The sequence below is a fragment of the Choloepus didactylus genome, chromosome 2 (genome assembly GCF_015220235.1).
Source record: "Choloepus didactylus isolate mChoDid1 chromosome 2, mChoDid1.pri, whole genome shotgun sequence".
In the NCBI taxonomy this organism is placed as follows: domain Eukaryota; kingdom Metazoa; phylum Chordata; class Mammalia; order Pilosa; family Megalonychidae; genus Choloepus; species Choloepus didactylus.
The window spans coordinates 46,735,473-46,750,552 of NC_051308.1; positions in this window are offsets into that span (position 1 = coordinate 46,735,473).

The window sequence follows — 15,080 nt, forward strand, 5'->3', positions numbered from 1 at the left end:
ATAAATAAATGAAAGAAAGAAAGAAGGAAGAAAGAAAGGAAGGAAGGAAGGGAGGGAAGGAAGGAGGGAGGGAGGGGGGAGGGAGAGAGAGAGAGAGGAAGGAAGGAAGGAAGGAAGGAAGAAAGGAAGGGAGAAAGAAAGAAAGAGAGAGAGAGAGAGAGAGAAAGAAAGAAAGAAAGAAAGAAAGAAAGAAAGAAAGAAAGAAAGAAAGAAAGAAAGAAAGAGAAAGGGATAAAGAAAGAAAGAAAGAATATTTATATCACTGTAAATTTGAGGCGCTCCCACCAAGCTAAGGTTCAAAAGTTTCATATATCATTAGGTTAAAAACTATCAAATTACCATTGTGGTAGGTCAAAATTGGTTACATATTTGGAATTTCATATGGTTAAACATAATATTATAAGCACTTCTTTCAATTTGGCTGCACTATGGGTAAAGGCTTTGTGCACCTCCTGCAAAAAGACAGCAGAGCTGCTGCCACATTGTCCTGAACAAGGGAATAATTGGGAGGCCAACATGACAAAGCCAGTGGCCTCTGAAAGCAGCTGAAGAGAGAGTGGGGGAACTGAGCATCTGTGTCCGGAAGGGGACACCTGTGTGCCTGTCTGCTCCTTTCTCTTGCCTGCCCTTTGCAGAGGAAATGAAGTTGTAATGTCCTCTCACCACAACAATGAGGAGAAATGGACAAGAGGCTGTTTCATCACCTTTTCCTCTGCCCTGATGTCCTGTTGGGGACTGAAGAGCAAGTTTTAACTGTTTTGGAGGCTACAAAAGGAAATCGCTGTCATTAACCCAACATGGATCATTCACTCTGAGGTACAATGGTTGGAGGTGGAAATTTTGGCAGGAAAGAAAAAGAAGTTCTTTGACCCATGTGTTTGCGTCTGGGTCTGTTTGTGAGCCTGTGTGTGTACATTTGTGTCACTGTGTCCAGTAACAGATAATGGGGAAGCCTTTCCCCTGAAAGTGAACACAAGAAAGAGTATGAAACCTGTGTTTGTGGCTGTCATTGCAGCCTCAGAATGGAATCCAATTTTATTTCAATAAACAGGAAATTTTCTTTTCACAGCTTAAGGTGGGAAATAAAGAAGCATTGTTCTGGAATGGCTTTCTCCCTTCTTCTGTTTGATGTTTCTAATGTCTCATCCATCCCACCCTTATTCCCAGCACCAAGATGGATTCTTAACAAAATCTAGCCCCAGGCCACTTTTCTAAGCAGAGTGGACTTTACTTTGACATCTTCCCCAACCTCCATCCACTTCCTGTGACTGCACTTTCTCTGTCTTCCAGTGTCTCGTCCCTGGCCCTGCCTGGTCCTTCCCACCGTGAGGAATGCATTCCATTTAGTCAGCCACACACAGTCTATGCTTTAATGTGTCCACAAGTAGCTTTGAGGATTGAATGCATGTATGTTTTATATGTGGCACAGCATCCAGCACATGGTAAGCACTATATAAATATTAACTAGTAGTGTTGTAATAAGTGATTAATTAATGGGTTTTGTTATTGTTATGAGCTTAGGTTGGTACGAAAAATCTCTAGGTTCCTTGAAGACCTTGATTAAATAATAATTCTAAAATTATCAGTCAAAAAACTATAGGAGGTTGGTCCTCTAGAGCAGTGCTGCCCAACAGAAATAAAATGGGAGCCACATATATAACGTTAAATTTTCTAGTAGTCACATTAAAAAGTAAAAAAAAAAAAAAAAATGATGTTAATTTTAATAACATTTTTTTTTTTTTTTTTTTTTTGGCAGAACAACAACAAAAAATAGATGTATTCTTCAACCCTGGCAACATGATGGAAGTTGTGAGCTAAACCAGATACCCTACCTTTGTACACTCTTTTTTTTTTTTTTTTTTTTTAATTCAGTTTTATTGAAATATATTCACAAACCATACAGTCATCCATGGTATACAATCAACTGTTCACAGTATGATCATATAGTTATACGTTCATCACCACAATCTATTTCTGAACATTTTCCTTACATCAGAAAGAATCAGAATAAGAATAAAAAATAAAAGTGAAAAGAGAATACCCAAACCATCCCCCCATCCCACCCTATTTGTCATTTAGTTTTTACTCCCATTTTTCTACTGATTTTTTTTCAATTTTTTAACTTTGTTTATCAAAAAGTTAAAAACAAACAGGCAAACAACAACCAAAAAAACCCCACAACATTTCAAACAAAGCAATGGATTAAGGAAAACAAATAACCTAAAATAACTACTTTGCTTCCAATATGTTCCTACCATACCCCAAGAAAATTAATAAACCATGTCCAAACAGAGGAATAAGAAAAACAAATAATCTAAAATAACTCTATTGCTTCCAACATGATCTTACTATATCCAAGAAAGTTTACAAACCATAATCATTCCTGAGCATTCCCATAGCATTGAGATTACCCTCCATAGTTTATCTGTTCTTATTAGATTATCATTCCCCCTCCACTAATTGGTATCTCTAGGTCCCCTACATTCTACAGTATAAAACATTGTTCATTTTTCACAGAATTCACATTAGTGGTAACATACAATATCTCTCTTTTTGTGCCTGGCTTATTTTGCTCAGCATTATGTCTTTCTTTTTTAATCTTCATTTTATTGAGATATATTCATATACCACGCAGTCATACAAAACAAATCGTACTTTCGATTGTTCACAGTACCATTACATAGTTGCACATTCATCACCCAAATCAATCTCTGACACCTTCATTAGCACACACACAAAAATAACAAGAATAATAATTAGAGTGAAAAAGAGCAATTGAAGTAAAAAAGAACACTGGGTACCTTTGTCTGTTTGTTTCCTTCCCCTATTTTTCTACTCATCCATCCATAAACTAGACAAAGTGGAGTGTGGTCCTTATGGCTTTCCCAATCCCCTTGTCACCCCTCATAAGCTACATTTCCATACAACTGTCCTCGAGATTCATGGGTTCTGGGTTGTAGCTTGATAGTTTCAGGTATCCACCACCAGCTACCCCAATTCTTTAGAACCTAAAAAGGGTTGTCTAAAGTGTGCGTAAGAGTGCCCACCAGAGTGACCTCTCGGCTCCTTTTGGATTCTCTCTGCCACTGAAGCTTATTTCATTTCCTTTCACATCCCCCTTTTGGTCAAGAAGATGCTCTCCGTCCCACGATGCCAGGTCTACATTCCTCCCCGGGAGTCACATTCCACGTTGCCAGGGAGATTCACTCCCCTGGGTGTCTGATCCCACGTAGGGGGGAGGGCAGTGATTTCACCTTTCAAGCTGGCCCAGCCAGAGAGAGAGGGCCACATCTGAGCAACAAAGAGGCATTCGGGAGGAGGCTCTTAGGCACAACCATAGGGAGGCCTAGCCTCTCCTTTGCAGCAACCGTCTTCCCAAGGGTAAAACCTGTGGTAGAGGGCTCAACCCATCAAACCACCAGTCCCCTAAGTCTGTGGTCATGTTAGCAACCATGGAGGTGGGGTAGGCGAATACCCCTGCATTCTCCACAGGCTCCTCAAGGGGGCACTGCATCTTTTTTTTTTCCTTGTTTTTTTTTTTTTTTTTTTAACTTTCCCTTCTTTTTTAAATCAACTATATGAAAAAAAAGTTAAAAAGAAAACAAACATACAATAAAAGAACATTTTAAAGAGAACATAACAAGGGAGTAAGAAAAAGACAACTAACCTAAGATAACTGCTTAACTTCCAACATGTTCCTACTTTACCCCAAGAAAGTTACCTAATAGAGCAACATTTCTGTGAACTTGCTCCTACTATATCCATCAGAAATTAACAGACCATAGTCATTCCTGGGCATCCCCAGAATGTTAAATAGCTTATCTGTTCTTCTTGGATTATTGTTCCCCCTTCCTTAATTGCTCTCTATTGCTAGTTCCCCTACATTCTACATTATAAGCCATTTGTTTTATATTTTTCAAAGTTCACATTAGTGGTAGCATATAATATTTCTCTTTTTGTGCCTGGCTTACTTCGGTTAGCATTATGTCCTCAAGGTTCATCCATGTTGTCATATGTTTCACGAGATCGTTCCTTCTTACTGCCGCGTAGTATTCCATCATGTGTATATACCACATTTTATTTATCCACTCATCTGTTCAAGGACATTTGGGTTGTTTCCATCTCTTGGCAATTGTGAATAATGCTGCTATGAACATTGGCGTGCAGATATCTGTTTGTGTCACTGCATTCCGATCTTCCGGGTATATACCGAGAAGTGCAATCGCTGGGTCGAATGGTAACTCTATATCTAGTTTTCTAAGGAACTGCCAGACTGACTTCCAGAGTGGCTGAACCATTATACAGTCCCACCAACAGTGAATAAGAGTTCCAATTTCTCCACATCCCCTCCAGCATTTGTAGTTTCCTGTTTGTTTAATGGCAGCCATTCTAACCGGTGTTAGATGGTATCTCATTGTGGTCTTAATTTGCATCTCTCTAATAGCTAGTGAAGCTGAACATTTTTTCATGTGTTTCTTGGCCATTTGTATTTCCTCTTCAGAGAACTGTCTTTTCATATCTTTTGCCCATTTTATAATTGGGCCGACTGTACTATTGTCATTGAGTTGTAGGATTTCTTTATATATGCAAGATGTCAGTCTTTTGTCAGATACATGGTTTCCAAAAATTTTTTCCCATTGAGTTGGCTGCCTCTTTACCTTTTTGACAAATTCCTTTGAGGTGCAGAAACTTCTAAGCTTGAGGAGTTCCCATTTATCTATTTTCTCTTTTGTTGCTTGTGCTTTGGGTGTAAAGTCTAGGAAGTGGCCGCCTAATACAAGGTCTTGAAGATGTTTTCCTACATTATCTTCTAGGAGTTTTATGGTACTTTCTTTTATATTGAGATCTTTGGTCCATTTTGAGTTAATTTTTGTGTAGGGGGTGAGGTAGGGGTCCTCTTTCATTCTTTTGGATATGGATATCCAACTCTCCCAGCCCCATTTGTTGAAAAGACCATTATGACTCAGTTCAGTGACTTTGGGGGCCTTATCAAAGATCAGTCGGCCATAGATCTGAGGGTCTATCTCCGAATTCTCAATTCGATTCCATTGATTTATATGTCTATCTTTGTGCCAGTACCATGCTGTTTTGGCAACTGTGGCTTTATAATAAGCTTCAAAGTCAGGGAGTGTAAGTCCTCCCACTTTGTTTTTCTTTTTTAGAGTGTCTTTAGCAATTCGAGGCATCTTCCCTTTCCAAATAAATTTGATAACTAGCTTTTCCAAGTCTGCAAAGTAGGTTGTTGGAATTTTGATTGGGATTGCATTGAATCTGTAGATGAGTTTGGGTAGAATTGACATCTCATTGACATTTAGCCTTCCTATCCATGAACATGGAATATTTTTCCATCTTTTAAGGTCCCCTTCTATTTCTTTTAGTAGAGTTATGTAGTTTTCTTTGTATAGGTCTTTTACATCTTTGGTTAAGTTGATTCCTAGGTACTTGATTTTTTTAGTTGCTATTGAAAATGGTATCTTTTTCTTGAGTGTCTCTTCAGTTTGTTCATTTCTAGCATATAGAAACATTACTGACTTATGTGCTTTAACCTTGTATCCCGCTACTTTGCTAAATTTGTTTATTAGCTCTAGTAGCTGTATCGTCGATTTCTCAGGGTTTTCTAGATATAAGATCATATCATCTGCAAACAATGACAGTTTTACTTCTTCTTTTCCAATTTGGATGCCTTTTATTTCTTTGTCTTGCCGGGTTGCCCTGGCTAGCACTTCCAGCACAATGTTGAATAACAGTGGTGATAGCGGGTATCCTTGTCTTGTTCCTGATCTTAGAGGGAAGGCTTTCAGTCTCTCTCCATTGAGTACTATGCTGGCTGTGGGTTTTTCATATATGCTCTTTACCATGTTGAGGAAGTTTCCTTCAATTCCTACCTTTTGAAGTGTTTTTATCAAAAAGGGATGTTGGATTTTGTCAAATGCTTTTTCAGCATCTATTGAGATGATCAATTGATTTTTCCCTTTTGACTTGTTAATGTGTTGTAATACATTGATTGTTTTTCTTATGTTGAACCATTCTTGCATGCCTGGAATGAACCCCACTTGGTCATGGTGTATGATTTTTTTAATGTGTCTTTGGATTCGATTTGCAAGTATTTTGTTGAGGATTTTTGCATCTATATTCATTAGGGATATTGGCCGGTAGTTTTCCTTTTTTGTAACATCTTTGCCTGGTTTTGGTATTAGATTGATGTTAGCTTCATAAAATGAGTTAGGTAGTGTTCCATTTTCTTCAATGTTTTGAAAGAGTTTGAGTAAGACTGGTGTCAGTTCTTTCTGGAAAGTTTGGTAGAATTCCCCAAGCCATCTGGCCCTGGGCATTTATTTGTGGGAAGATTTTTGATGACTGATTGGATCTCTTTGCTTGTGATGGGTTGATTGAGGTCTTCTGTTTCTTCTTTGGTCAGTCTAGGTTGTTCATATGTTTCCAGGAAATTGTCCATTTCCTCTACATTATCCAGTTTGTTGCCATACAGTTGTTCATAGTATCCTCTTATAATTTTTTTAATTTCTTCAGGATCTGCAGTTATGTCACCTTTTACATTCATTATTTTGTTTATATGGGTCTTCTCTCTTTTTGATTTTGTCAGTCTAGCTAGGGGCTTGTCAATCTTGTTGATCTTCTCAAAGAACCAACTTTTGGTGATATTTATCCTCTCTATTGTTTTTTTTGTTCTCTATGTCATTTATTTCTGCTTTAATCCTTGTTATTTCTTTTCTTGTACTTGGTTTAGGATTGGTTTGCTGTTCATTTTCTAGCTTCTTCAGTTGATCCATTAGTTCTTTGATTTTGGCTCTTTCTTCCTTTTTAATATATGCGTTTAGTGCTATAAATTTCCCCCTTAGCACTGCTTTTGCTGCATCCCATAGGTTTTGGTATGATGTGTTCTCATTTTCATTCGTCTCTATATATTTAGCAATTTCTCTTGTTATTTCTTCTTTAACCCACTGATTATTTAGGAGTGTGTTGTTTAACCTCCAGGTATTTGTGAATTTTCTAAGTCTCTGATGGTTATTGACTTCTAATTGTATTCCACTGTGGTCAGAGAATGTGCTTTGAATAATTTCAATCTTTTTAAATTTATTGAGGCTTGTTTTATGTCCCAGCATATGATCTATTCTGGAGAAAGTTCCATGAGCACTAGAAAAATATGTGTATCCTGGTGATTTGGGATGTAATGTCCTGTATATGTCTGTTAAATCTAATTCATTTATCAGATTGTTTAGGTTTTCAATTTCCTTATTGGTCTTCTGTCTGGTTGATCTATCTATAGGAGAGAGTGATGTGTTGAAGTCTCCCACAATTATTGTGGAAACATCAATTGCTTCCTTTAGTTTTGCCAGTGTTTCTCTCATGTATTTTGTGGCACCTTGGTTGGGTGCATAGACATTTACGATTGTTATTACTTCTTGCTGAATTGCCCCTTTTATTAGTACGTAGTGGCCTTCTTTGTCTCTCAAAACATCCCTGCATTTGAAGTCTATTTTATCTGAGATTAATATTGCTACACCTGCTTTCTTTTGGCTGTAGCTTGCATGAAATATTTTTTTCCATCCTTTCACTTTCAGTTTCTTTGTGTCCCTGTGTCTAAGATGAGTCTCTTGTATGCAACATATTGATGGTTCATTTTTTTTGATCCACTCTGCGAATCTATATCTTTTAATTGGGGAGTTTAATCCATTTACATTCAACGTTATAACCGTGAAGGCATTTCTTGAATCAGCCATCTTATCCTTTGGTTTATGTTTGTCATATTTTTCCCCTCTGTCTATTAATATCCTTTATTGTACCCATACCGGATCTCTTTGGTACTGAACCTTTCTCCAAGTCTCTCTGTCCTTTCTTTGTTTCTCTGTCTTTAGGGCTCCCTTGAGTATCTCCAGTAGGGCAGGTCTCTTGTTAGCAAATTCTCTCAGCATTTGTTTGTCTGTGAAAAATTTAAGCTCTCCCTCAAATTTGAAGGAGAGCTTTGCTGGATAAAGTATTCTTGGCTGGAAATTTTTCTCACTCAGAATTTTAAATATATCGTGCCACTGCCTTCTCGCCTCCATGGTGGTTGCTGAGTAGTCACTACTTAGTCTTATGCTGTTTGTTTTGTATGTGGTGAATTGCTTTTCTCTTGCTGCTTTCAGAACTTGCTCCTTCTCTCCTGTGTTTGACAGTGTGATCAGTATATGTCTTGGAGTGGGTTTATTTGGATTTATTCTATTTGTGGTTCACTGAGCATTTATGATTTGTGTATTTATGTTGTTTAGAAGATTTGGGAAGTTTTCCCCAACAATTTCTTTGAATACTCTTCCTAGACCTTTACCCTTTTCTTCCCCTTCTGGGACACCAATGAGTCTTATATTTGGATGTTTCATATTATCTATCATATCCCTGAGGTCCATTTCAATTTTTTCAATTTTTTTCCCCATTCTTTCTTTTATGCTTTCATTTTCCATTCTGTCATCTTCCAGGTCACTGATTCATTGTTCAACTTCCTCTAGTCTTGTACTATGAGTATCCAAAATCTTTTTAATTTGGTCAACAGTTTCTTTAATTTCCATAAGATCATCCATTTTTTTATTTAGTCTTCCAATGTCTTCTTTATGCTCTTCTAGGGTCTTCTTGATTTCCTTTATCTCCCGTACTATGGTCTCATTGTTCATCTTTAGTTCTTTGAGTAGCTGCTCTAGGTGCTGTGTCTCTTCTGGTCTTTTGATTTGGGTGCTTGGGCTTGGGTTATCCATATTGTCTGGTTTTTTCATATGCTTTATAATTTTCTGTTGTTTTTGGCCTCGTGGCATTTGCTGAACTTGATAGGGTTCTTTTAGGATTTGTAGACCAATTGAAGTCCTTATCTCTAATTTATCAGATCTACAGCTTCGTGGAGTACACTTTCTCTAAATAACCAGCAGGTGGTGTCCACGAGCCACCTGTTCTCCACAAGCCAGTTCTCCCCTGCTTAGCCTTTTTGGTGAGTGGGGGAGTGAGTCTTGTGGGGTCCAATTGGTGTACCAAGCTTGCATGTGTAGTTGGTGTTGCCTGCCCTGTATATGGGGCGTGTTTCTGGGCAGTCAGGGAGGGGTGGGGGTGGCTCTAACAATCAAATCTCCCTGGTGATCCTAGAGTTTTAAAGCTGCTGCAATAGTCTAATCCTTCAGTTCAGTCCTGCCACAGTTTGTCTCTGTCACTGACCCACAAGTCCTTGGTATTGGCGTGTGGCTCCTGAGACTTGCAAGTGGGCCCCTCTTCCAGGCCGTGCCCCCTGGGCCCTCTGTTGAGGGATGACTGTGCTATGTCACAGGTGAGTGCCGTCCCCCCAGGGCAGTTCTGGGCTGCTGGGCTGTGTAGGGAGGCTCCCAGTCTGCTGAAATGATGGCTGAATGGGGCTTTGTTAATTCACACTGCTCTACCTTCCCAACTCTGGGACAATCAGCTGAGGTTGCAGGGAAGGCTAATGTCCACGCCCAGTTTTGTGGTGTGTGCCTGTTATTTGAAGCACTTCCGTCACACTGGGTTGTCTGGGGCAGTTCTGGGCTATGGGGCTGTCGATGGGCAGGAGTGTTTCCTGTCCACCAGGATGATGGCTGTGAGCGGACACCCCCCTTTTCTTGGGAAGTTGTGGTGTTTAGTGAATTTTCTCAGCCACTGGATTATTGCGTTTTGTCTCAGAGCTCTCCTAGTTCTGCTCTTGACTTGACCTGCCCAAATAGCAAGTCTTTGAAGCTTTCTGTATTGGGCTTCTTAGAGTAATTGTTTTAGAAAAAGAAAAAAGGATTAAAAAAACAAAAACAAAAACAAAAACAAAAACAAAAAAACAAAAAAAAATGGGCCCTCCTCAGAGATCTAATGGGTTATTGAAATGCTAAGAGACAAAGCAACCAGGGCCATTAAGGAAAGGTCCACAGGGCAGAGAGATCAGCTTTTCTTTGGGATTTGCATATGCGCCTCAGGGCCCTTCCCCTTTCTATGTTCACCAGAACTCCAAAAATCCTCCGCTTTTATTTTGGAGTTTTTCGTGTTTTTTTTTTTCTATGCCTGTCTCCTCTCTGCTGGGCTGGCTGCTCTCAGATTCTCTGGTGTCTGGTCTCAGTCTATCTATGGTTGGAGTTTGAATCAGTAGAATGAGTTTCCGATAAGGGCTGCCACTGCAGTTCTCCCTTCTCCTTCCCGGAGCTGACAGCCCCTCCTCCCACGGGACTGAGCCTGGCAGGGAGGGGCGCAGGTCCCCTGGCCGCAAAAACTTACAGATTTTGCTGATCTCAGCAGTTCCACGTTTTCATGAGTGTTGTATGAAGTATGCCCAAAGTCAGATTGCTCTGTGGTGTCCAGTCCACGCAGTTCCTGGCTTTCTACCTACTTTCCTGGAGGAGTAACTAAAACATACAGCTCACCAGTCTGCCATCTTGCCCCGCCTCTAATTTTAATAACATTTTATTTCACCCATGTATCCAAAACTTTATTTCCACATGTGATCAATATAATAACTATCAATGAGCTATTTCACTCTGTGTGTGTGCTGAATCTTCGAAACCCAGTGTGTATTCTACACATACAGCATATTTCATTTTGGATGCTAATTTTTTAGTGGTTAAAATGAAATGCAATCCTACCGAAACAATAAACTGTATTTAATGGAAAAATAGTCCTCACTGCTGCAGTTTTTAAGCTTAAATTTAAATGAAATCAAATTTAAAACTCAGTTACTCTGCAGCACTAGCCACATTTCCAGTGCTCAGGAGCTGCCGGTGGCTGGTGGCTGCCGTGTTGGCGGTGCAGCCCCGGAGGGTCCGCCGACTTCCTCCGTCACCTTGCGGCCCCATTCGCCATCAGGAACACCCTGCCCAGCCTCACACTCCACGTTCTCCCTGCTCTTGATCCCTCCTTTGCTGGCCCTTTGCCCACACCTTGCCCTTACCTGGAAAGCCTTCCTCCACTCTCCTTCAGAGCCTTCCATTGCCCGCTTTAACTCGGAACACACCCCCCCATGAGGTCTCTCTCCCAGCAGCTCTCCTCTAGGGCTTCATTAGCCTTCCCTCCCTCCTCGCATGTCCAAGGCTTTGGTACATGCAATCTGAACTATTTCATGTGTGTGTTTACTAAGTGTGTGTGTGTGTGTGTGTGTGTGTGTGTGTATATCCTATTTTCCTGACTTGACAGTAAACCCTTCCAAGGGAGTAGCCCTGACTTTACAAACCATTTTCATCTCACCTGGTCTACTGTAACAGACGCCTCCCTGCTTCCCCTCTGACCCCTCAAAATCCGTCTTCTGCACAACAGCCCGAGTGACCTTGTTTAAAACACAAATCAGATCATATACCTCCGCAGCTAAAAACCTTCCAGTGACTTGCCATCTTTCTTGAAATGAAATTCTAATTCCTCACTATGGTCTCTAAAGCTCTCCTTGTGCGGACCCTGCCTGCATCTCTGACTCCATCTGCCTCCCTCCCACTGTGCCCAGACACTGTCCTTCCTTCTGGGGCCGAAACACAGCGCCCTGCCCTTGACCGGCCCCTGCCCCCTGCCTGGAATGCTCCGCCCATCCTCCCCGGATGCTCCACCCACCCCCAGATGCTCCACCCATTCCCCCACCCCCGGGATCATTCATTGGTTGGCTTCTTCCGCTCATCTAGGTCTCAGCACATGCAAAGCCTTGCCTGTCTTCCCTTTAGCCTCGACTCCCATACTGACCCCTGACGTGGGCTCTTTCGTAACACTCTATTTAACTTTCTTCACGGTTCTTACAACCATAAAGAAATCGAATTTGAAATTATCTTGTTCATTAATTGATTGACTTGTTTAACGTCCATCTCCCCATTAGAAAGTAATGGAAGCTGGAAGCTTGTCCCTCTTGTTCATCACATAAGTAATTATTCCAGTTAATGAGTTAATATATCCAGCAGCTAAGTAAACCCAATGATATAGTAAATGAACGCTAAACAAATACGACAATTGGCAAAAGCAGCTAAAACGATGGTTGCAAACTCCAGATACTCCTCAGCAGGGAGTGCGTGAGTAAGGTGTAGCAGGGAGAAGTGGGAACGTAGCCGCTGGAGAGAGGCTGCTCCCTCCAAAAGGGAACAACCACTCAACTCCAACCATTGCCACTTCACCAGAACGTGGACCTAATGCTTCCTGAACATCCCCCTGATTTTTCAAGAAAAGCTGGATGTTTGAATTTTTTGTATAATTTTCCAATTTTTACAACTGTGTAAAAATGACTGCCAGATACCAGTTTGCAACTCTGAATTCTAATCCCTTCAGTTTAATTTTTATTTCTTCTTCAATTTCAATGGAACTTTGACCCAAACAAAACAAAACAAATCCCTGAAACCCATAATTCTCTCTTTTTCCCTTTTCACATTCTCTCTTTTATTGCACCCTTCAACCCAGTAACTCAGAAATCACTGGAAGTTTCTGAGCACCAAATCCAATGATTTTTTTATTTCAGTCCTCATCTCCTTTGATCATTTTAAAACATGTACATCTGCCGTGTTGTGGACACTGGAATGCAGCACTCAAATTCCCCTTCAGGAATGGAAGACCTTGTGCCTCCAGGCTGTGGGGACTGCTGCTGGTGCTGACTCTTGACTTTGAGCCACTGCTGGGGATTACCTCATCTGAAAAGAACCTCCTCACTCAAAGCCATGTGCCCTTCCCAGGGTGGCCCATATCCATGACATCAATATAAGATTATAAAGGTGTGGCCCCCTTGTCCTAGCTCAGGAAATCTCTGAAGGGATGCACCAGCTTTGGAATCCCCGTTAGGGTCAGCTGAGGCCTTAGTTCTAACTCCTTACAGCTCAGCTGCTCCCTCTATCCAAACCTGTCTTATTAACTTCTCTTTCACAAGTATTGCTCCCAAGAAAATCCCCTAATAAACCTCATACATATAATCTTCATCTCAGAGTCTACTACTTAGGGACCCCAAGTGTGACTGTTGGTGTAAGAAGTGAGATTCTGGAGCTGGATCTCCCACCACCTGGCTGGCAACAAGACCCCATCCGTGGTAGTAGGTGAAGCACAGACAGTCCCTGGCACAAGGCCACAGTGCAGTTGCTCCAATTTTCTCACTTGGTGAAGTAGGATGATGTTCTGGTACATGCAGATGCACTAGCTGGTGCAATGTATTGGGCATATTAGAAGTCTGGGGAGAAATGAATTATAGGGACAGTAGAAATTGGTGGTTGTTGTGAAGTTTGATTGAGGCTTTGCAAAAAGATGAGAAAACACTGAGTGTGAGTAGTTGGCCATTAAAAGTTGAGTGCAAAAGCCAGAAAGCCTCCTTGGTGATATATGAAGAGAATCTCTCATCTCCTGCAGTAGAAGGGCAGAGAAACCTGAGGACCAGGCCTGGTTGCAAAAGGAAGTGAAGCTCTCAGGCAAAGCAGGTGTGTTATGCCAATGCCAGGGCCCTGGTTGGGAAAGACTGGGACTCGGACACAGGGATGGGGGCTTCTGGGTTGATACATCTGAAAATCTTGAATTACAAGATATCCCTGCAACTTCTGAGCCTACAGAAGCAGCTCATTCCTTTCTTTTAACGGCTCTCCCTGTCACCTGTCACCTTGCTTGAAGATGATTTGGCAACCTCTCCCCAACAAGACAAAATGCGCACCACCGTGGAAGAGGCAGTGATTCATTTTAACAGAAATGACCATTCTACACATGGACTTGCCTTTTCTATTCACTGGGCCTCAGCCAACACCGCTATTTGAAAACTTATAGAATGTTTAATTTCACCAGCAGAAAATACCACCCAGCATCATATCAGACCAATATCCAAACTTCCATGCCTGCTTGGGGCCTTGTCAGTCCCTGAGCAAATCCTGAAAAACGTAAATCAAAATGTGATCCTTAACATCAAATATCGCAGACAGTAGGCAAAAGGCATGACCCAAAAGGCATGGATTATTGCCAAAGATTTCCAAAAATACAGAGGAGTGCTCAAGAACCCCAGCTTGGAAGTGAATCACCCCCAAAACGCTTGGGGAAATTAGGGCACATGCCCAGGGTGATGAGAACTAGGGCAGCTTGGAGATTGGAGTCTGGCTGGCACACATTTTCCACCTCCGTGGACTGAAAGTGTGGGAATGTCGCCTGGGTCAATAAGGAGAGTGTGGGAACCCTCCCTGGGAGCTGAGAACTTGGCCATGTGACCCAGGTGTATCTCAAGGCCATCACCAGGAGCTCTCACTACTTGCCACTTAGCACCTAAGTCAGTGGGATCCATATCACCAACTTCCTTGTTTTGAGGCCTGAGAATGTGGGAGGGGGAAGGAGTCCAGAAGTCAGAGGACTCAGAACCCAGAGCCTTAGAAGGATGGTGGCCTTCCCCTCATCTGTCTCACTGTTTTAAGTCGGAGACTCTTCCTTCACTTTGCTAATAATGTAAAGTATCAGCTAAAAATTGCAATGCATGCATTTCATTTGAGTTTTATTGCCCTAACAGACAGCATTAGATTACAAAAGAGGACATTTTTCTTCTCAGTTTTAGCTTATTCTGATGATTTATGATTAGATACAGCAAGAGTTCATAAACTTCCCTGACCTGCTGACAGTTTTTACAGGCTCCCAGATTTATTTCCATCTCAAACTTAACAGCTTTCATGTGACTGATATTCCCAGCGACTCGGTGTGGCCGAGCCAGAGGCTGAGAGAGCGCCTCTAATCTCCATGTTACTAATTTAAATGAAGTCTTGGTCTGTTGTTTAAAAAAGACATCAGTCATCCCCGGGAGGTTTACAGATCCTCTTGTAATGTAATGTCAGCCCCTTCTGAGATATGAGGTTTATAAAGCCTCACGATGTTGAGTGTTGGCAGACAGGCCAAGGTCACTGCTTATGGCAAAGGGGAGGGGAACGGAGGGGAATGCACTTCAGAGCAGGAGCAAAGAATTCCAAAGAAAGATTGTTCTCCTGGAGAGATGGGTTGTGTCTGCCAAGGAAGGTTGGTATCTGGGGGAAACGGGGCAGAGAAACGTAGCGTCATGTTCTGGTGGTGCAACCCCTTATTCTCAATTCCACATGCTCCATCTTTGCCTGGGGTTGAGAAGTTCTTAGAAAACTCAGACCCTGGCCCCT